The following is a 23,035-nucleotide window of genomic DNA, read 5'->3' as shown; positions in this document are numbered from 1 at the left end:
CACCCTTTGAATGTAAAAATATCATCCTTTTAAACTAAACTTCTCATTTGAACTCCTTTTGCATATGCTATGAATGATACTTATATAACTCAAGCTAGATGAATATTCATTACAAACAATAAATTTTTAGAGATGTAAAGGATAAATAAAAGATCCATTTTGATTAGAGGGAAAACTATACATTTATATGAATCTATTGACATCCTAAGTAAGTATGATAGGTGTTCTTTCAAATCAAAACGGTAAAGCAACTAATTTCTATGCAGCGTTTAGATGTATAATTATACATAATTAGGCATATAAAATATCTAATATTAGATATGTAACATCTAATTTTAATAATTTGAAATAGAAGTAATTATATACAGCTATAAAATAATTCATGTTCCAAGGCCAAGATAGGACACTAGTTAAAACGTAAAGAATATTTTAAAGCATAGTCTTGAAATAAAGCTTTGATCAAATAAAAAGCAAGAATTGAAACAGTAGACTTAGTCTATAACTATGTGAAGTTCTAATAATTTTCCAAAGGGCTTTTTAAAATGTGTTTTTGGAAAAGCTTTTAAATATTCAAGCAAATTGAAACATGTTACACACTTGCTTTATTTTTTAGTATACTTTTACTGGAAAGTATGGTGAATTATATCTAAAGGATGTCTTCTCTGTCTATAGAATAGGAATGTTACAAAAATGACGTTTTTAGAATACGGTGAATAAATATCTGGGAGTTGTGAGTAGTTAGATGATTCAGTTCCAGGAATAAAGATCATTCTATCAGGAACAGATTGGAAGATAGACATTTAAAAGGTTTATTTCAATTTCTTTTTGAATCAAACATCACTAAGTCAATAACAATTTGAATTTAAATGTAAAAATACATTTATTTCCAGAAACTGAAGTAATTTGACCAAAACCAATAGTACATTTCTACCAATGAATGAGGAAGCTAATTTATATGTATGGTAAATTGGGCAATGGACCTAAAAATATATATATTAGTAAGAAGAAAAACAGAAGACAAAATCACATTTGAAATATCACTGTCACATACTTCATTTTTATTGTGAGCTTACTTGTGTTCTATTCAAAAATCCATTTAAAGTTAAAAAGAATAATAATCAATAGCTTCCCATTACGATCTCATCTTTTCCATTTCTCTCTCTTCCTAAGATATTTTTCATCTCTCTCTTTTCCTTACACTAGCAGAGCAGATACAGGCTAGCTCATTCAGATAAAATGATGATTCAAATACAGATCACAACCTAGAGAAATTAACAGTCTAATGGACAAAGAGAAACAGGTCACTTCAATTCCATACACGATGAATGTGCACAAGCACAGGATACCCATATGAGCACATAGAAATATTCAGTAAGGCTAGAAGGGAAACAGATGTATCAAATGAGGGGCTTCGCCTTGAAGTAGGTATGTAGATATTGTCCTTTTTTACAGTGGACTATTGGTTTTTAAATATCAATTTTAAAGATAACACTTTACCTTAAGGACTTTAATGTGAAATCCTAACATATGTATCATCATATATATTACATTTTCATTTTCATCTTGTTTTCAAATTTTAATGGTGTTTGTGACTTAATATCATCACAGCCAGTGTTTACTATTATGATTTCTCTCTGCTTTTTAAATTCATGATTTGAGAGGCTGTTTCCCTTAGAAATATAATTGAATAAGAGAATAAATGAATAAATATATAAATATGTAATAAGTCAATATGTTTAAATATACATTTATGTATATGTTTAATAAATTTGTACTTACAAATGTCTACTAAATATTTGCATATCTTTAGCAAGTATAGAAAATATTTAATTAGATTAATTAGATTACTTATAATATATGATAATATATGCTATATAATTATGTAAAATACATTAGTACACCCTACTGTATATAATTTACTTCATTTTCATATATATATGGTATTATATCATATTATTATATATATCTTTTATGTGTGTGTGTGAGAAAGATTGTCACTGAGCTAACATCTGTGCTGATCTCTATTTCATGTGGGACGCTGCCACAGCGTGACTTGACCAGCTGTGCTAGGTCCGCGCCCAGGATCCGAACCAACGAACCCTGGGCTGCTGAAGTGGAGTGCTCGAACTTAACCACTACGCCACCAGGCTGGCCCCTATTATTATATTCTATATGATCCTGTTATGGTTTCTCTCTTTTTAAACGACTGTTTGAAAGGATACCTCTTTCTCTTTCATATGTATGTATATATAATTATAAGCACATACTCACATAACAAATATACAATTGCCTTTCACTAATTGCTTACATATTATATAATTATAAATGTATAATTTCTTTTTTTTAAAGATTTTATCTTTTTCCTTTTTTCTCTCCAAAGCCCCCTGGTACATAGTTGTATATTCTTTGTTGTGGGTCCTTCTAGTTGTGGCATGTGGGACACTGCCTCAGCGTGGTTTGATGAGAAGCACCATGTCCGCGGCCAGGATTTGAACCAACGAAACACTGGGCCACCTGCATCAAAGCACGTGAACTTAACCACTCGGCCACGGGGCCAGCCACTGTATAATTTCTTAAGAGAGGATATCTTTCAAATCCTGATAGCAAAAAAGAAAGGGAGACTACAATAGACTACTATAACACATAATAATATAATAATATATATATAATTGAAAATGAAACCAAAAGGCATATACATTATGTATGTAAAATGTATATAATATACAATATGTATCATGTGTTATGCATATATATGCATATAAACATATATGTATGTTGTGCACATGTATATGAAGTAAAACATAGCATGTAGGTGAGTAGGTAACTAATCAGTGGCATTAATTATAATATTCTAAACTGTCTTTATATTCTTCATATGTCAAAATCTTACAGGGATTGTTAAATCTGCTGCAACTATTGTGATTTTACCAATTTTTCTAATTTTCATTTATGTTTTGCCATATAATGTTATTTAGCAGATATGGTTTTGGTAGTTATTTTCATTATTTAGTTTTCTCTATTGATATAGACTGCCTGTCTGTTTCAATTTAGTTTGATACAAATATTGCAATTTCTCCTTTTTTGCCCCATACATTTCAGATACCATTCCTTTTTAACATTTTTTCAGTTATTTTGCATCATTTTATTTGCAAATATTATCAACTTTGATATCATATTTTGAGCTAACCTAAGATTCCTTATGTCTTTTTTTTTTTTTTTTTAAAGATTTTATTTTTTCCTTTTTCTCCCCAAAGCCCCCCGGTACATAGTTGTGTATTCTTCGTTGTGGGTTCTTCTAGTTGTGGCATGTGGGACGCCGCCTCAGCGTGGTTTGATGAGCAGTGCCATGTCCGCACCCAGGATTCGAACTAACGAAACACTGGGCCGCCTGCAGCGGAGCGCGCGAACCTAACCATTCGGCCACGGGGCCAGCCCCCCTTATGTCTTAATAGGACAATTTAACTCACTTTTACAAAAAGGTTTTTTGGTGTTTTTATTTTCTCCACTAATTTGAGAAATAGTTTTAAAACAAATGATAGTAAATCTTTAAGTTTTCCAAAATAATTTTTAATAACACCAACCTAATTATCAAAGTCAAAACATAGTCTCTTTAATTAAAGTTGCTATTTTCCCTGTGAGAAAAGAAGTTAGAATTAGAGACTATCCTAAATGTCCTAGGAAGATGAACATTCCTGGGAAAATTATATAATAAAAATAAGGACATTTTGAGGAATGGCAAAGTTGGAGTAGAGCTGATCTGGAGGAATGGAGAGTGGGGACGGATTAAATAGCAATGAGTCTGTGACTAAACATGCTGAGTTCAACAATGGTGCCTCTCCTCTCTATGATTTGACAGGTTTTAAGTAAAACCCCCAGAAAAGTCATGAGATGATCATGTTTGAGCTGTGATTTTTGCACTTTCTCTGTCCTCCACCTGCATCATCACCATCATCACCAACCCTGTACCTAACTGCCATTCATCCTTCAGCTTTCAGAGCAAACCCCAAGACCAGGAGAGCTCAAACCCTCAGTTGCATATTCTCAGGGCACCCTATACTTTTCCTGTATAGAATCTGACAGAACTGCAGTTAATGTTTGAGTAATTATGTCTGCCTCTCCCAGACTGTATAAACTCCGTGAGGGCAAAATTGAATTAATTTGAACAAGTCCAATCGTACGTTTCTTCCAGAAAATAAGGATACCAATTTCTATGCATAACAAATGTATACAAAGAGAGGAACTTGGTTTAATTCGTTCACTATTTGTTCAATGGAGCATAGCACAGAGGTCACGATCATTGAGTATCTATTGAATGAATATGCAACTATTAAATAATGACACATTTATTGACATGCAAATACATCCCTGATCGTGAAGAGAAAAAAACAGATTATAGAACATCATGCATTTATATTTCCTTTTGTTTAAAAATAGTTACATTGAAAATATAATTGTATTCAAGAAGCTACATATTCTAGTCTGAAAAGTATATTTAAAACTATATACTTAGGTCTGCATGATAGAATTAGATGTGGTGTTCTTATTCTTTTTGTTTCTTTATACCTTCCAAATGTATTATAAACACGTTACTTTTAAAATTAGAAAATATAAGTTCGTTTTGAAAAAAATACATTGTTGCTAATAGGATTGAACTTTAATGAAACATAGAATTTTCCCCAATCACAACTCCCAAAAATAAATTTTGAAACCCCTGAAAGATGGTTGAAATGGAGGTAAACGAGAGTCAGAACTTTCGAGAAAGAAGCAGTTGCCATTGATGAGGGTATTGATAACAAGAGCTGAAATAGAGAAGTAATAGTACTTCTTCTATTTCACATCAATGAATAATTGGACACACGCCCCAGATATTGCAGAGATGAAACTGACAACGCATTGGGCACAGTTTTGCGTTTGGGAGAAGACAATATTTAAAACACTACCTACACAGTCATACAAAATTTGTACCAAAGGCATTTCCCACATCCACCTCCTCAAGATCTCGTCATGCAGAACGGGCCGCTACTCCTAAAATAGCTCCTGTGACACCCATAAAGATTTTATGCTCTATCCTGTCATTCTCTTGACTGATAGAAGGAAAATTTCACTCCACTCACCAGACTCAAGATTCGAAAGAAGCAAGTTAATAACAACTATCACTTTTTAGCTCCCCTTGAGTCATTAAGGTCCCTTAGTTCCTGTCCAACTCATTCAGGTTTGCTCCTGTTTTCTTTGCTACCCAAGCGTAGTGTGATACATAAATGCTTTGCTCACTTTTTAGAACTTACTCTGTACTTTTAAGTATCTTTGTGAGGCATGATTTGATATTTGTCTTTTTTCTAAGGGAAAATGGAGATATAGAATTCTCTTCCATATCTACTCTGCTGCTCATCAGTATCTTGTTTAATGGCAAGGATAATGATAACAAAAATAATAAAAACAATAAATATGTGCAATGCTCACGATATTTCAAGCACTATAATAAAACAGTATTGATTACTTCCATTTTACAGATAAGAGAAATTGAGCAATTTGTCCTAGTTTGCACAACTAAAGAACAGGTATTGAGTCCCAATGTCCATGCCTTAAACCACTTTTCCCTTCACCCTCTCTACTTTCTTTCCTCTAGGTTTTATATTGTAATTAGTGTCCCAGGCAATTCCGAACAATAGAGTTGATGGAGTGGGAAATTACTCTCCTCCTGAAGGATGGAGGGAATATGAGCTATGGCAAGTGAGATCTGTGGAAGAACAGGAACTGCCACTGACATCAGCACTACTTGAGACGGACCACAGATGGTGATGTTTTTTCTTATCCACTATAGAGATAACAGTGGAAAGAGAATAGGACTTGGAATCAAAGATATGAGTATAAAATATGATGCCATAATTAATTAGCATAATCTTCTTGGATGTCACATTATGACACAATGTTACACTGCTCAGCACCAGCCTGGCACATGACAGCATTCAAATACTTGCTTAACGATTTTTTTTAATGTAATGTGAACTGGTATGTACATTTCATGAGTATAAATCCTTGCTTGTCTTGTTTAGAAGTTTAATCTTAATGCCTGTTGACACCCTGTATGTGTCCAATTAATATTTACTGAATGAACTGGTTAGATAATTTAGAATTTTTTAAAGACTTATCTTCCTTATCTCTACAATGAAATAATGTTTCTAATAACTAAGTGGGTTAACATATTTCAATCTCCCCGTTTAGTGTTTAGAATATACTTGGTGCTATATTTTAATAAATGTTAGGTCTCTACCCTTCCCAATACCCCCAAATAACTTAGGAATTTATCACTTGTATAAATGTTTATTTCTAGGCTAATTTAAATCCTAGGACAAGTGCATTCTTAAGCTTGGTCCTTTGGATGGGCTTGAAATACAAGAAACAGCTCAGCTAAGACCATCTCAATTGCACTGAATGGAACATATGAAAATTCTAATTAGTGAAAGTTATGCAGGGGATAACTACTGTGCATTCTAAATTATATTTATCCATTACAACTTTGTCATCAAATATTGGATATGGCCTATAGTTAGCGTCACTGTAAATTTGCATTTCAACTGGAGAAAAAGACACCTTCTTTTTGTCTTCACTGATTAACATTTTCAAGCTCTGTAATTTTCTTGCTGCTCACAGAAACAAAGCAAGCCAAGCTCATACAGAAAGCCTATTCTCCAAGATATAAATATTTGCTATTCAGAAAATCTCAATGAGGGTTTAGTTATTTTAAACTAAAGAAAGAAAATTACTAGTAATGATTGGTTTCAGCTAACGAAATGCTTTTATGCAAATATGTGAACCCTAAATATGACCTGGAAACAAAAGACTGCTTAACAGTTACTATTAAGCAATACATTAGTAGATCAATTAAACAGAACTTCTTTCTAATGAGTATGTGGTACAGAGGTTGCCATAGAAACCTGGAAAGGAAAAGCCCCTGAATGCTAATTTATCATTATAAGACTGTAAAATACTATAGATCTGTCGGTGGCTGGTAGTAACTGAAGTTGAAATAGGTCACTCCTGAAGAACCAACTTCTTGTATTTATAAGGCAGCTTTGCAAAGATTATCTATTAGATTCTATTTCCTCACTCTTCTAGTATTTAGATGTGCCATTCAGAAATACCATCTGTCTGGGTAACCCCTCCAATCCAGATCTGTGTCTACCGAGAGACCTACTATAGCTATTTTTTATATGCCTAAAATTGAGATTGCTCCAAGAGAAGAAATATACAGAAAATTTAATATGAATATAATCTTGACTCCTTTTTGTGCTGTTCTGGTGAAGTACGTCTCTATCATACTCTCACATTTTGTGTACCAAAGTCATGAAATTTGGCTTTACCGTGTGTTGCACATGTGCTGGAGAGGAGACAGACAGGACTGAGCAGAGGAAGAAGTCAAACTGCAGTACAAACCCAGTGACGAGACTTAGCCAACCCCACCAGGAGATCTGGCAATAAAATGGTCCTTCAGAGTTATACTGTTGGACCAAGGAAGCTGGAACTTAATCTCAGTCCTTGATGAGTTATTGATTACAGGTTGTCCCAGGAAGAGATGTCACCTTAGGCCAAACAGCTCTCTGCCAGTGAGACCAAAGCTGACAGCTGACCACTCCTCCGACTGCACGCAGAGCACACCAAAGGGGAATTGGGCAGCAAACCTGTACGTACTCACAAAATACTTAAACCCAATGTTTAAAAGCAAAGATTAGACCAAATCCATGCATCTTTTCTTTGTGTATGGAATGAGAATTATCTCAACAATGTGGTTAATGATATCTTTGCGCAATTTGATCTTAAATCATTAAAATATTAAGAACTATTTAAAGTACCAATTTGGGTTGAGATAGTGTATAATGACATCAAGTGCGTGTTTCACATTGGCTAAAGGAAACGTCTGAAAAAAATCTCACACGTCCATTGCATTAGAATGTGGAAAATCTTACACAACAGGCACATGGTAGATGGGATATTTCCAGATATGTTTTACTCAAAAAATAATCACATCTGTTTAAGTGGTGGTAAAGAGATTACTATAGTTAAAAAAAGTACTTACAATATGTTCATTTGGAAAACATGTAGGTGAAAGCATGTAAAAATATGAAGGCACTGGAATTAAAAAAATTATTTTCTTCCTCAAATGTGTCAATGTATCTAAGAAACCATAAAATTTTGGAGAAGGCATATTGCCACCAAAATGGCTAAACCTCTAATGTTTCTCATGTCTCTGAGAAGAGTAAGGAGGCTAAGGAGATGGGCAAAAATTCTTATCAGAAGAATCTGAAAGAGAAAAGTAATTAATTACCCTGGGTTTACAGGAGCTCTATGATCACTGAATTTAACTCTTTATTGAAAATTGTCAAGAGATTTTTGTGTGAGATTCAAGTGTAGAGAAAAGAGTAGGCTACAGTCTGATGAATCTGGGCTTAAAGATTATGGGAACAGGAGCTTTGTAAGATCATACATAGGTATCTAATACCTTCAAAATAATGTGTATTAGTATCAATCACCTTATGATTAATTTTAATTTAAAAATTAATCTTAAACATTTCATCATTAAAATCTGCATGCCTGGGGCTGGCCCGGTGGCGGAGCGGTTAAGTTCACATGTTCCGCTTCTCAGCAGTCAGGGGTTAGCCGGTTCGGATCCCGGGTGCGGACATGGCACCACTTGGCACGCCATGCTGTGGTAGGTGCCCCATGTATAAAGTAGAGGAAGATGGGCACGATGTTAGCTCAGGGCCAGTCTTCCTCAGCAAAAAGAGGAGGATTGGCAGTAGTTAGCTCAGGGCTAATCTTCCTCAAAAAAACTTGCATGCCTAAGAGAGTGATGAGGAAGTTATGGAGTACTTGCAATTGATCCTAGATGATAAAAAAATATATACTCACCTCATCTAGATACTGATGAGCTGGAACAATCTTAAAATTAGAAGTGCATTTTCTATCTAAGTGCTTCACCTTCAAGTGTTAAGTGTCTGAGAATAATATCTTCCTGAGGTTCTAGAAATAATCAGATAACAATATAGTCACTGAATGTAACTATATGCTGAATCTTATACAATTTGGACAGACGCTCTAATGGACTAAATGTCAGAGTATTATTAAGCAAGAAAACATTTGAATTATTTAATTCAGTAAGTGCCAAAAATCCAAACTGATGATAACGAAGCTCAAAAGGAATAACTAATTTGGAAAAACTTGTCAAAATCTTCTGGAGAAGGTTAGAGGCAGGCATTAGTCCAAACTTGGATATAGTAAGGAAATACATCAACTATTTGAAAAAAAATGAATTATTTGTAAAGCATACTATATAAATTCCAATAGGTTCCACGTGTAAGTTTTATAAAACAAGTGGAACAATTTTACTTGAAACCCTGCTTTTTCATCTCCTTGAATAGATGTTCCCAATAATGACAAAACTCTTCACAGGTTTAATATGTGTAAGTGATCTACCTTACTTAAAGTCTCCTCATCTTTTTCCTTTTGTGTAGGCATGATGTTAGTTCAGGAACAATCTCCCTCAGGTAAAAAAAAAAAGAGGAAGATTGTCAACAGGCATTAGCTCAGGGTTAATGTTCCCTGGAAAAAAAAAAAGTTGGCCATTAATAATTTTATGTTTATAAAAATGTATGAAATTTGATAAGAGAGTAGAACTTAAATGTGCTCACCAAAAAAATAAAAAGATAAGAGTGTGAGGTGATGGATTTGTTAATTAATTCAATGAGAGGAAATCCTTTCACAATATATATGTGTATCAAATCATTACATTGTACGCTTTAAATATCTTACAATTTTATTTGTCAATTACACCTCAGTAAAGCTGGGGGAAAAAAGAATGGCTAGAAGAAAAATAGACAAAATACATAAATCAAAAGAAGACAAATAAAAACGTAGGAAAACAACTGTGTCTGTAATTCATATCTTAAATAGTATTTAAAGCACTAAATATATTTTTCTGTATATAAAAATATCAAAAAACTGTTCTAGACTTTGTATTGCTTTGCGTTGAAATAACAAAGTTAAAACTTATAAGAGTTGAAAGGAAACAACCTTCAGATAGGCTTCAAAAGAAAGGCAAATATTGTTCTAGAAATGATCGTTCGGAGAAGGGAAAATAATTTTCTGGTAAGAAATAAGTTGCAAGTTAAAAGGGTCAAAAGTAGATGATGATTCTAAGGATAGAGTGTCATTAAAGTGAACTGTGTTAGAATAAAAGCTATAAGGTGGAAGGACAATTCACATGACATTTGAATCAGTTTGAAAAGTTCAAAGACTTTAAATCATTGTCACTAAGGATTGATTTTTGTCCCCCAGCACTAAAAGATAATTTTAAATGGAAGAATATCTTTATCTTAAGAAAAATGTTAGGGGTATGGCTAGAGTCTCAAATGACTTGAGGTTAATAAGACCTTTAAGAGCATGCATCAAAAAACATTTGTTCTTGATTTCTCGTTTTCTCTCTCCTTCTCTCTCTGTGATGTTTTTCCTTAAAACTTTATTCATCATCTAAAAAATAATAATACTTTGAGAAAAAATTTAAATAACATGAAATGATTGTTTTGAAAATGACTTTTTATAAGCATTCTTAATGACTGTAGAAATCTTCTCCTTTTGCTCGTGGAACTTGTGTCTACTAATGCTTATAATCAAACCTACAAATAATTCAGCCTATTAATACTGTCCTGGGATAACATTTTTTAAGTGCTATTTTACTTATTCCCCTTTCTCATTTTTTTCTCACTTTCTTCCTTTAGAACAAAGGCCCATGTGTAGTAGACCTCTGCATTTAACATAACATCTGAATAGTAGAGGAGAAGAGGCTTAAACGAATTCCTATACAGACGAGTTGGAAATAGCACCGCAGCTCTTCATTGCTTGGGGCGTCATTGTGGAATTCTGAGGTTCTTGCATTGCTCCAGAGTGATAAGGAAGTTAAGGGATGTTTCCACGAGTTCATCAGGAGAAACACCATGAAGAGGGGTGAGGCATGCTTATTTAGTTGATGATTAAATGGGAGTTATACTGGGCCTAAAAATATTATGAATGCCAGGAAGAGAGAAGGCAAGAAACAAGGAAGCGAGTGGAAGGAGCGAGTCTCAGCCATACTGTGATAAAACACTAGAAGGTAGCTTAGCTAAGGACATTTAGATGGTGGATACAGTGTAAACCAAAGAACAGCGCAAAAGGAGCAGTTCACTTTCTTCACCATGAAGCATGTAAGCCACATGCAGCCTTGAATGGCCCCAAGGGAAGGAAAAGCTATGGAAGAAGAAATCCTGAAGAAATTGAGTTAACTTTGAGGCAACTAGAAAGAAAATTTTTTGAATTATAAAGTACTATATTGGATTTTTAAAGTCAGGTTTCAGTTGCATGTTGTGTACATCTGCATGTATCTGTGTTTCTGATGTCATTGTCACTGAGAGAGGATGACTCTAGCAAAGAGATTGTATATGGAAAATGAAGATCTAAAGGAAGATAATTTCCATATTTCTTTCCTGTGAAAGAGAGGACGATAGACTCTTATAATGCCCACTTACGGGCATTACGACATTGGATAAAAATACACTTATGTGATAACTTAGTGCTTCATTCAATCTAGGTTTTATTGATTTTTTCAAAACAAGTGCTACCCAAAAGTAATTTATGACGCAAAAAGTCTGGTATTACAAAGTTTTAAAATTAGAGGAGAGGTCCCAAACTTATGCTGTCCAATATGCTAGCTACATGCGGCTGGTGAGCACTCAAAATGTGGCTAATCCAAACTGAGACGTGCCGTAAACGTGAAAAATCACACTGGACTCCAAAGGTTTATATGAGAGAAAAGAATGGAAAATATCTTGTTAATAATAGTTTAGTAATGGTTTCATGATGAAATCACAATATTTTTAAAGTAATTTATTTAAATAAATTATATTTTTAAATTGAATTTTATCTCTTTAATTTTACTTTACATTAGTCTCTACTTATTTTTACGATCTAATTATTAAGCACTTACTGTTTGTCAGGGCTAGTGCATGTACTAACCTTCTTGAAAAGTCTAAAAAGTGGTTTCACCCAGAACGTGTGATATAATATACGAATTTGAAAATAAATAACTGTTTATAGTTCTATTATATATGCACACAAAATTTACTTTCAGCAATTATATTCACGAGACATCGTTATTTTTGCCATTTGGTACTGGTCGTCAGCTGTGAGCTACTTGATAAAGGGAGTATTGCTTCTAATTTTTGTATCCTTTATAAGGAAGTAATATAATACCATGTAATATCTCAAGTGTTCAAAAAATATACTTTAAATAACCCTAGTTACAAACTTTAGGTTCTCTAAGAATCACCATGTTCTAGTTTAAATGCATTTTGCTATGGCTCAACCCCAGAATCTCAGTTTGTCCATCTGGAATGGACCAAGGAATCTGAACTTTTGCAATACTCCAGGACTTTGGTGCAACTAGTTTGAACGCTACATTTTGAGAAATGTTGGAAAATAAAGATAACTAGGTCTTCAGTTCAGATGAATCAGCCACTTTATGTATTCAACCTGAATTTATTGGGCAACTCCTAAGTGCCAGAGATGGCTAGGTTCTGAGATAGATCAGTGAACTGGATAGATAAAATCTGCATCTTCCAGTAGCTACATTTTGATAGGGATAAATGGAGAGAAGGAATAAACCAGATCACTTCTGAATACTACAATAGAAATTGAAGCATAATATGATCAGAAGAACTACGGGGAGAGGACCAGCTACTGCGGACAAGACTCACAGAGAAGGATGGTATTTTATTTGAGCCCTGAAATTCAAAAGAGGCGGACATAAAAAATGCTGGAAACATAAAAGAGGAAACCTAAAAAATCCAGGGTGGCTAGACCATAGTGTGAGGGGTTAGAGTTAGAAGAGAAAAATCTTGTCAAGGAAGGCATTGTCTAGCTTATAGACCTTATAGGCCTTGCAGACTATGTTAAGGTGTTTAGACTGTAGTTGTAGTGAAATAGGAAGCTGTAATGCACATCGTTAGTTTTTCTCCACTCAGCTTCCATGCACTCTTTCTTCAGGGATAGAACCTTGATACTCCTTTAGAAAAATCTCATTGGATACAGTCTGGGAAAACCAAAGGACCCTAACCTCTCCCAGCAGTCAGGCAATTTCCCCCAAAATTGAAAACTGAGCCAAATAATCCAAGGATAGACACTGATTTGATCTAATGCAATCTGTGAAGGACTATCTGAAGAGAGAATTATTTTCTGCCGTTTGCAGTCCAGAAGCTGACACAGTTCCTGGCTTCTTGAAAGCTTTAATTTTATTGTGCTTTGTTTTCCCATCTCCTCCCACCCCGCCAGCTACCACCGCCTAAATGTGTTCTGAGCACATTTCAGGTAGGCTAGACTCATCTATGATGTTTGGTAGTTTAGGTGTATTAAACGAGTTTTTGACTTAAAGATATTTTCAACTTCTGGTGGATTTACCAGGACGTGACCCCATCGTAAATTGAGGAAGGTCTGTATACTCCTTCACTGGGATCCTTACTCTTTTCCCTCTACAGGGAATGAAGGACCTTCCACTTGATGTCTACACACTTGCTACACTCATGCCTATCATCTAACTTACAGTATATTTACTTTGTATTCAGTTGTTCTCTGGTCCTCCCTAATAGAATATAAATTTCATGAGGAGACATAATTTGTCTAATTATTTCTCACTCCTATATCATTATCCATACCAAGCTTGTAGGCCATGCTTAACAAGTGTATAGATGAATGAATGAATGAACTAATGAATGAATAAAAGAACAAATGATGAAGCAATACTGGAATAAGTGGGTAACAATCAAAAATAAAACTAGAGTCTTACTCCAATCTTTAAACAAAAATTCATGACAAATAGATCCAAGATTCATAAATTTTAGAAGCATGTATGTTCTAAATTAAGAAAACATAGGCCAAATTTCTAACAATCAGAGAGTGAAAATAGCCTTTCTAAGCAACACATAAAGTAAAAATCCATAGGGTAAGAGCTTAATATTATTTAATATGTAAAAATTAATAACTTTCATTGAAAATAGTACACAAAATTAAAACTACAAATTGACAAAAACTGGAAAAAAAAACCCTCATTCAATGTAAAACAAAGGGTAAACTCTGTTACTTAAAAAAATCATTCAAAAGATTATTTATTATAATAAAGAAAGTTTCAGAAAAAATATGCAGATCCAAGCAACACAATTCCATTGATTGGTAATAAACTAAACTAAAGTAATATTTGGTTAAGTTAATGATATCTTTACTAAAAAAATAAAAAAATCGGCCCTTTAATACAGTCTTGGAACATAAACAGGTGCAAGAGTTCTGGAGAGAAATTAATAATATGCATGAAAATTCAAAATGCATATATCTAGCAATCTCACTGCTATGCACTTAACTAATGTATAAACTCACAGAAATTCACCAATTTATATTCACAAGGAAATTTACTGCATCATAGCTTGCAATACCAACACTTCAAATAATTGGGAACTGGTTTAATTAAGCATGATACATCCATGAAAACCATGATGCAGTTCTATTTAACAGACAGTGATAACTCTATATGTATGGATAAACAAACAAGAAAAAAAACCACACCTAGTATGACAAAGTGCAGAAAAATGTGCATCCTAAATTTTCCTTTGTGTAATTCTTTTAAAAGGAGCATATAAGTGGGTACATACATGTAATTATATGCATTTCTTACATTAGGAATTACAAGAAATTGATGTTTGAGGTGTTTGGGTGGTAGTAGAGTTTCATCTTTCATCTATTTAAAATACTTGATTATTCTAATCTTAACCATGTACTAGTGTACTACATTCATTGAATATTTTGAATTTCTTTTCTTTTTTTTTTTTAAGGAAGATTAGCCATGAGCTAGCATCTGCCGCCAATCTTCCTCTTTTTGCTGAGGAAGACTGGCCCTGAGCTAACATCCGTGCTCAGCTTTCTCTACTTTATATGTGGGACGGCTGCCACAGCATGGCTTGGCAAGCAGTGCCATGTCCCCACCTGTAATCCAAACCTGCAAAACCCAGGCCGCTGAAGTGGAACATACACACTTAACCACTGCGCCACAGGGCCAGCCCCTTGAATTTCTTTATTCTAAAAACATTCAGACATACACAAAACATAATAATAAACTGAACTCCTTTAACCCATCACTCCGGTTAGAAAATCGTCAAAAATTTGTCAGTTGACCTGAGTCTCTCTGGCCACTTTTTTTTTCCCACTCAATAGGTATTGTTAGGACGGGATGGTCATACAACATATTTTAATTTTCTTCCTTTTCTTTTAATGTATTTTTTAAAGCAGTTGAATCTTCAGAAGTAGATTATCACGGACATGAAAGATCAGTTGTAGGGGGACAATGATGGAAGCAGGGGATCAACAGGGAAAACCGGGCAGTGGCCTATATGAAGGCTGATGATTGCTGGAGGTCATTTTGTTGGGCTACATTCCTTTCTAATCGCTCTAATAATCCTTTTCATTCCTCCATTCTTTCAACAAATTCCATTCTTATCTCACCAAGTAACTAAGGAAAACAACTCGAAACTAACTATAAAATATTTTTCGACTTGTTATATTTAACAAGATTGTTGTAATTAACAATTTCTATACAAATCATATTGATTAAAAAAGTCACAGAACCAGAAATTTCCAAAGGGAAAATAACATGCTTGTAAAGCTTCCCACTTTAAAGAAAAGAAGTCGCGCTTATGTGAGGGTTAGCTTTCTCATGTCTAAATCAAAACTGGTTATTTTTTAAAGAAGTCAAAAACAAGACAGGCAGCACAGAGAAGACAGGGTACACTGTTGGGATTGCCACCTGACTCTGAAATATTGTGTGTTGAACTATTCAGAGAATTCTCCAGGTTTTTCCTGCCATCACATTGTAAAGATTAGACTAGATATAGATATAGTTATAGATACAAATATAGATACAGATGCAGTTATAGATATTGCATAAGTTTTCTAGGGCTGCCATAACAAAGCAGCTAAATTCTAAGACCCATATGGACAGTGATTATGGGTATTTATGCTATTTCCTGGGCTTATCCCTTAGTAAACACTGGTTGAATAAATGAATAGACAGCTGACCTACTCACGAGGGGAGCTTAGAAATAGCAAAGTTATTTTTCTGTAATGTCTAGATTATGGGTGGCGTATTTACTAACTTAATTTAGATATTTAAGATAAATATTTGGCAGCTACTCTTGATCTAAACTAAATATCTTGTAGTCTTGCAGTGGTTTAGCCATTCTAGTTATCGTTGGAGACCATAAATTGCACATGTGAATCCTATTTTGGTCTTGCCAGTTAGAAAATTGATACACAATCAAAAACAGACATAAATATTATTGTTGATTTTAAAAATTGCACATTTTTTAATTTCTAGTTTGCAAAAAATGATAAAGTGATTCTTTGAAGCAAACAGTAGAAATAAACCACGATTTAAAGTAAGGATTGTAGTAAAAAGATTGATTGGACAATGGTATATACGGGTATAGACACAGAAAATTCTATAGCAAACACAGTAAGATTTTCCTTAATGAAACACTTAATTATAGATGCATTGTAATTCTAAATTGATAATCTCATATATTAAATATAGAATGACAGTATTAAATTAATAGCACTAACGTATAGGTACACGAATCTCCAATTTGTTAGAAAGGCATTCAAATTGTTAAAGATACAATATGTTATATGTTAAATATACTGAACGTTTGTGTGCATGTCTATAAAGCTGACTCCACATTTCCTGAGTTCTACAGCCCCATGTTCCAGTGGAGAGCATTTCCTCTGCTCCTACGAATGCTCGCTGGGCAACAGGATCGCGTCAGCGGTGGATCTTGACAAAATCCATGTGTTGCCCAATGAAAGAAGGATGAGGCAGACCTGTCCAAGAGGCGTAAACAAAATCCCACATCAGAGATGATCTTGCGATTTTACTTGAGTAAAGTCAGAAAAACAGGGGCAGTAGGCTGATTTTGAAAGAAGCCATTCTTTCTTTGTAAAAAAGTAAATAATCTTTCAAGTGGGATTTGAAAATAATTGTTTTACATCAAGCTATGTGTCATAAGCTCTGCCTATCACCAACAGCTCACTCAAGAAATATATAATCTTTCATCCTCAGGGTGTTGATTAACTAAAGCAGTAACACCTATACTTCACACAAATAAAATTGGAAAGTGAAGTTTAAATATTTTGCATATCATAAAGAAAACTTCAAAAACTTATGCTTGCCATCTTCTCTAAAGAAGTTTATTTAAATATCCACGTGGAATAGTGAAACATCCATATTTCAAGTGAATAAAGGAGCAAATTTGCTTCAGCAAGTGGGTTTGTACCACCTAGAACTGGAGCTTTTCCCTTGTAAATCCACTTTGTTAATGCAAATAGTAACTGTACAATTTATATGACATATTTATGTATGTCTCCCAGTCCAGACACAATTACAGAATGTAAAATAACCTGTATGCCATAAGGAAATTTTTTCTAACTGCTGGATATTATATTCTGCCATAGTGACTAATCACGCCAATTTGCCTGTGACTGAGGGGTTTCCCTGGGTGTAGGAATTTCAGGGCTAAAACCAGGAAAACTGAGATGGCTAGCCACCCAGTGACAACATGTCGGAAATTTTATCATAAGAAAGGAAAACCAACCAACCAACAACCAAGAATAGAGGCATCAATAACAAAAATCACGTCCCAGCATCAGTACTCATGCAGCCTTAAATTTGTCTTGCTAAAGAAAGTCTTTGGATGGAAGAAAAATATGAGATTGTCTCTGGCTGAAATGCTGACTATTCTCACCAAAGATGATAATGGCTGCTAATGACGTTAGTAATGCTCACTTTGGTCTCCGAGACCAATATATTCTGCCTATTAAGAACTTCTTGAATCTCATGAATCTGTCCTATTCTCCACATTTTCTACTGCCATTGCCTTTATGTTTTCATTATTGCTCACCTCTACCTTTGAAATTGCCCCATGCTTTACTTTTTTACTTTCCAATTCATCTTCATTGTAGCCAGAATGATTTTTAATTTTAAACAAATCTGATAATCTTATCACACCTAACATTATCGAGTTTTCCCTAATTCATTCAAGACTGCAAATTGGGTGACAAACAATAATCATGTTTTATTTATTCGGCTATTTTAAAAAAATAATATGCATGCATTAGCTAATCTAATGCTACACAGTCATTGTTAGTGCCTACAAACATAGGTTCTTTACCTGCCACACAAAGGGGGACAAATAAAGACTGGAACATCAAGCTTATGGCAAGGAAAGTGTTTTTATTTCCGATGATATCAGCTGGGAGACAAGAGTGAGCCCTCAAATTTGTCTCATTTCATCTCATCTTGTCTCCCCAAAAGATGGGAGGCCAGGGGTTTTAAAAGTTTGTGAGGAGTGTGGCTGCTTTTAGAGCAGGGTGGCAGTCAGTGGCTTTGCTGGTCGGAGCTTTCCCAACAGCCTGCCATTCAGTCTTGGGATACTACTTGCAGAAATGAGGAGGAGATGATAAGGAATCCAGGTGGCTGTCCTTGGCTGGCTGTCTCCTTGGCAGATGGTAAATTCTGGAGCCAGGGAGCCAGGGAGTAAGCAGGGAAAGAATGCTTTGGTTTTAACCCCATATATGCTGGGTTTAATGTAGGGGAACTGATATCAGGGCCAGTATCATCATCAGCAATTGAACTGTTGTAATCCCAGGGGTTGCACAAATTTATGTTCCCTATTTAGCCTATGAAAACAGATGAGGTTGTACATATCAATGGGCACTATTGACATTTGGAACAGGACAATTATTAACTGTGCACTTTCACAAGTGGAAATCCTAGCTCTGGGACACTAAATATCAGTAGTATCTCTAGTTATTAAAGCAAACAAAAATACCCCAAAATATTTCCAAATACACTCTGAGCAGAGGATAATGCCAACAACTGAGAATTACTGGATAGAATTAATCATTATAGAAATACTTGAAGTCTTGTTGGTTAAACTGCCATTCTACCATCCTCGATTGTGGATCAGACTAATTTTTTTAAAATTGTCCTGCATCCTTATTCTCCATGGATTATTATTTAATATATAAAATACAGAAATTATGTATCTATACATAATGCATATGTATATGTATTTTATACTTAATGTCATATGTTTTACATATTTGCATATATAATATGTTTTATACATTTATACACTGACATGTATATGTTTTTAGAAGCAGTAAAAGTTAATTTTTGTGAAATTTAATAATATACCTAGATGGAATGATTTTTCTTCATCATGAAATTTTGCATTCAACAATTTGTTTTCACTATTTATCCATTTGGATACATGCAGATATAATTCATTTTAACTACTAGATAATATTCCATTCTGTACATATAACACGACTTATCCATTTCTCTATAGCAGGACATATAGGTTATTCTCTGGTGGCTTGTGCTTTTGCCATTTCAATAAATAATATTGTGTATATCTCTGTCGGAACATATGGGAAAATATCTCAGGGTTAAGTATTTTTAATTAAATATTTTTGACATAAGTGCAGATTCAAATGCAGTTGTAAAAAATACAGAAAAATCCTAAGTACTCTTTACTCAGTTTCCCCCAGCGGTAACATCTTGTGAAACTATATTACTATATCACATCCAGGATATTGACATTGATACAGTCAGGATAGACAATATTTCCATCACCACAAAGATCCCTTGGGTTGCCGTGCCACACCCACTTCATTCTTACCCACACCACTCTTAATTCCTGGTAAGTGCTGTGAAGTTCCATAGAAATGCCCATTTCTAAACTTTGTCATTTCAATAATGTTGTATAAATAGAATCATGCAGTATATAAGCTTTTGGGATTGGTTTCTTTTCACTCAGCATGATTCTCTGGAGATTCACCTAGGTTGTGATGTGTATGGATAGCTCATTCATTTCTTTGATAAGTGGTATTTCATCGTGTGTGTGCACCACACAATTTGTTTAACTATTCACTTATCTAAGGACATCTGGGTTGTTTCCAGCTTTTGACTATTATGAATAAAGCTGCTATCAACATTTACTTACAGCTTTTCGTGTGACCACAAGCTTACATTTCTCTAGGATAAATGCTCTGGTGTAACAATAGCTGGGCCATATGGTAGAAATATGTTCAGTTTTTATTAAGAAACTTCAAAACTGTCTTCCAGGAGGCTGTACAATTTTACAATCCCACCAATAACATATGAGGGATACAGGTTCTCCATAGACTTCAGGGTTTGTTGTTCTCACTATTTTTTATTTTAGCCATTCTGATAGGTGTGTAGTGATAGCTCATTGTGGTTTTAATTTGCATTACCCTAAAAGCTAGTGTTTAAGATCTTTTGATATGCCTATTTACCATCTGTATATCCTAATACATCTTGTATAGCAGTCCCCCCTTATCCACAAGGGATATGTTCCAAGACCCCCAGTAGATGCCTGAAATTGGAAATAGTACCAAACTTTATATATACCATGTTTTTTCCTATACATACATACATATGATAAAGTATAATTTATAAATTAGGCACAGTAAGAGACTGACAATAGTAATAATATAGAACAATTAAAACAATATTCTGTAATAAAAGTTACATGAATGTGGTCGTTCTCTTTCTCTCTCAGAATACCTCATTGTTCTGTACCCATTCTTCTCTCCTGTGAGGCTGTGAGAGGATACAATGCCTACGTGAAGAGATGAAGTGAGGTGAATATGCAGGCCTGGTGACATAATGTTCCAGGCAGGATGGAGTGGGACGATGCAAGATTTCATCATGCTACTCAGAATGGCACACAACTAAAGCTTATGAATTGTTTATTTCTGGAATATTCCATTTAATATTTTCAGACTGTGGGTGACTGCAGGCAACTAAAATCACAAAAAGCGAAATCTAGGTTAAGGGGGGAACTACTGTACTCTTATTTAGCATGGTATTGGAAGTTTTATCAGGCAAAAAAAGTGAAATAAGTAGTATGCAGTTTGGAAAGGTATAAAGGAAACTGTCCTAATTTGCAAATGATACAAATTCCAGGTAGAAAATCCGAAGGAATCTCAGAAAAACTCCTAGGACTAAGTGAAATCAGCCAGTTTGGAGGATACAAGTTAAATATGCAAAAATCATTGTTTTACTATACTAGCAATGAATATTGACAATAAAAACATAATATCACTTACAATAACTGAAAATATGAAATATTTGAGTGTAAATTTAAGCAAGTGTGTACAGGACTTGTATGCTAAAACTACAAAATGCTAATGAAGGTAATCAAAGATTCAAATAAATGGAGAGACGTTGTGTCCATGGATTGGAAGACAATATAATGAAGATGTCAGTTCTCCCCGGACGGATCTATAGGTTTAATGCAATTCCTCTCGAACTCCCAGCAAGGGTTTTTTTGTAAACATAGTTAAGGTTATTCTAAAATTTATATGAAATTGCAAAGGAATTAGAATAGCAAAATTATTTTGGAAAGAAAAATAGAGTTGAAGGAATCAGTCTACCCAATTTCAAAACTGATCATTTAGCTACAGTAATCCAGTCTGTGGTGTTGACAGGGGGATACACACATAGACCACTGGAATAGAATAAAGAACCCAGAACTAGAACCAGATAAATATGCCCAAATGATTGTTTGACAAAGCTGTAAAAGCAATTCAACAAATCATTCCGGGCTGTTGGGACCTCGGTAGGTCAAACAAATAAACGTTGACTACATGTCACAACTTATAAAAATTAGCTCAAAATGAATCACAGACTTAAATGTAAAACATAAAACCATAACACTTTTGGAAAATTTTAAGATCTAGAACAAGACAAATAGTTATTGACACTGAAAGCATAATTCATAAAAAATTGATAAATTGCAATTTATGCTAATTAAAAACTTTTAGTTTATAAACTTTTAGTTTATAAAAGACCCTGCTAATAAGATGAAAAGACAATGTTCAGAGTAGGAGAAAATATTTGCAAACTACATATAGAACATAGAACTGAGAATTTAAAGAACTCCCAAACTCAATAGCAAAAAACACAAAAACAACCCAATTAGAAAATTGACAAGGAATATGAAAAGACATTTCAGGATATACAGTAGTACCCCCGATCTGCAATTTCTCTTTCTGCTGCTTCAGTTGCATGGTAAATTCTAGAAATAAACAAGTCAGAGGTTTAAAATTGCATGCCAGTCTGAGTAACTTCATAAAAATCTCACACTGTCCTGCTCCATCCCACTCGGAACACTACATCCCATCACATTGAATGCCTACATCATTCAACTCACTTCAATTCTCTTCATCTCATCAGGTAGGCACAGTACAATAAGGTATTTTGAGAGAGAAAGACCACGTTCACATAAATTTTATTATAGCATATTATTATATCTATTCTATTTTATTATTAGTTATTGTTGTTAATCTTTTACTGTGCCTAACATCAATTAAACTTTATCATAGGTATGTATGTATAGGAAAAAATAGTATATATAAGTTTCACTATTTATCCACAGTTTCAGGCATTCGCTGGGAGTCTTGGAACTATCTCCCATGGATAAAGGGGGACCACTCTTGTAGGAGATCTCCTTGCCTTATCCTGTCTCAGGGAGAAAGCATTCAGTATTTCACCATTAAGTATAACATTAGCTTTAGGCTTTTGTAGATGTTTTCTGTCAAGTTTAGAACGTTCTTCTTTATTTCTTTATTTTTATTTCTTCTACTTCTTTTTCATTTCTATTTTTTTAACAAATTGCTGTTGAATTTTGTCAAATGATTACATTGATGGATTTTTCCATATTGAACTAGATTTGCATTCCTGGAATAAAGTCCACTTGGTTATAGTATACAATTCTTTTTATATGTTGCTGAATTTTATTTGCTAATATTTTGTTAAGGATTTTGCACCTATATTCATGAAGGATATTTATGTGTATTTTTTTTAAAAGATTTTATTTTTTTT

Source organism: Equus quagga, chromosome 9 (genome assembly GCF_021613505.1).
Source record: "Equus quagga isolate Etosha38 chromosome 9, UCLA_HA_Equagga_1.0, whole genome shotgun sequence".
NCBI classification, from domain to species: Eukaryota; Metazoa; Chordata; class Mammalia; order Perissodactyla; family Equidae; genus Equus; species Equus quagga.
This window is presented reverse-complemented; position numbering follows the sequence as displayed.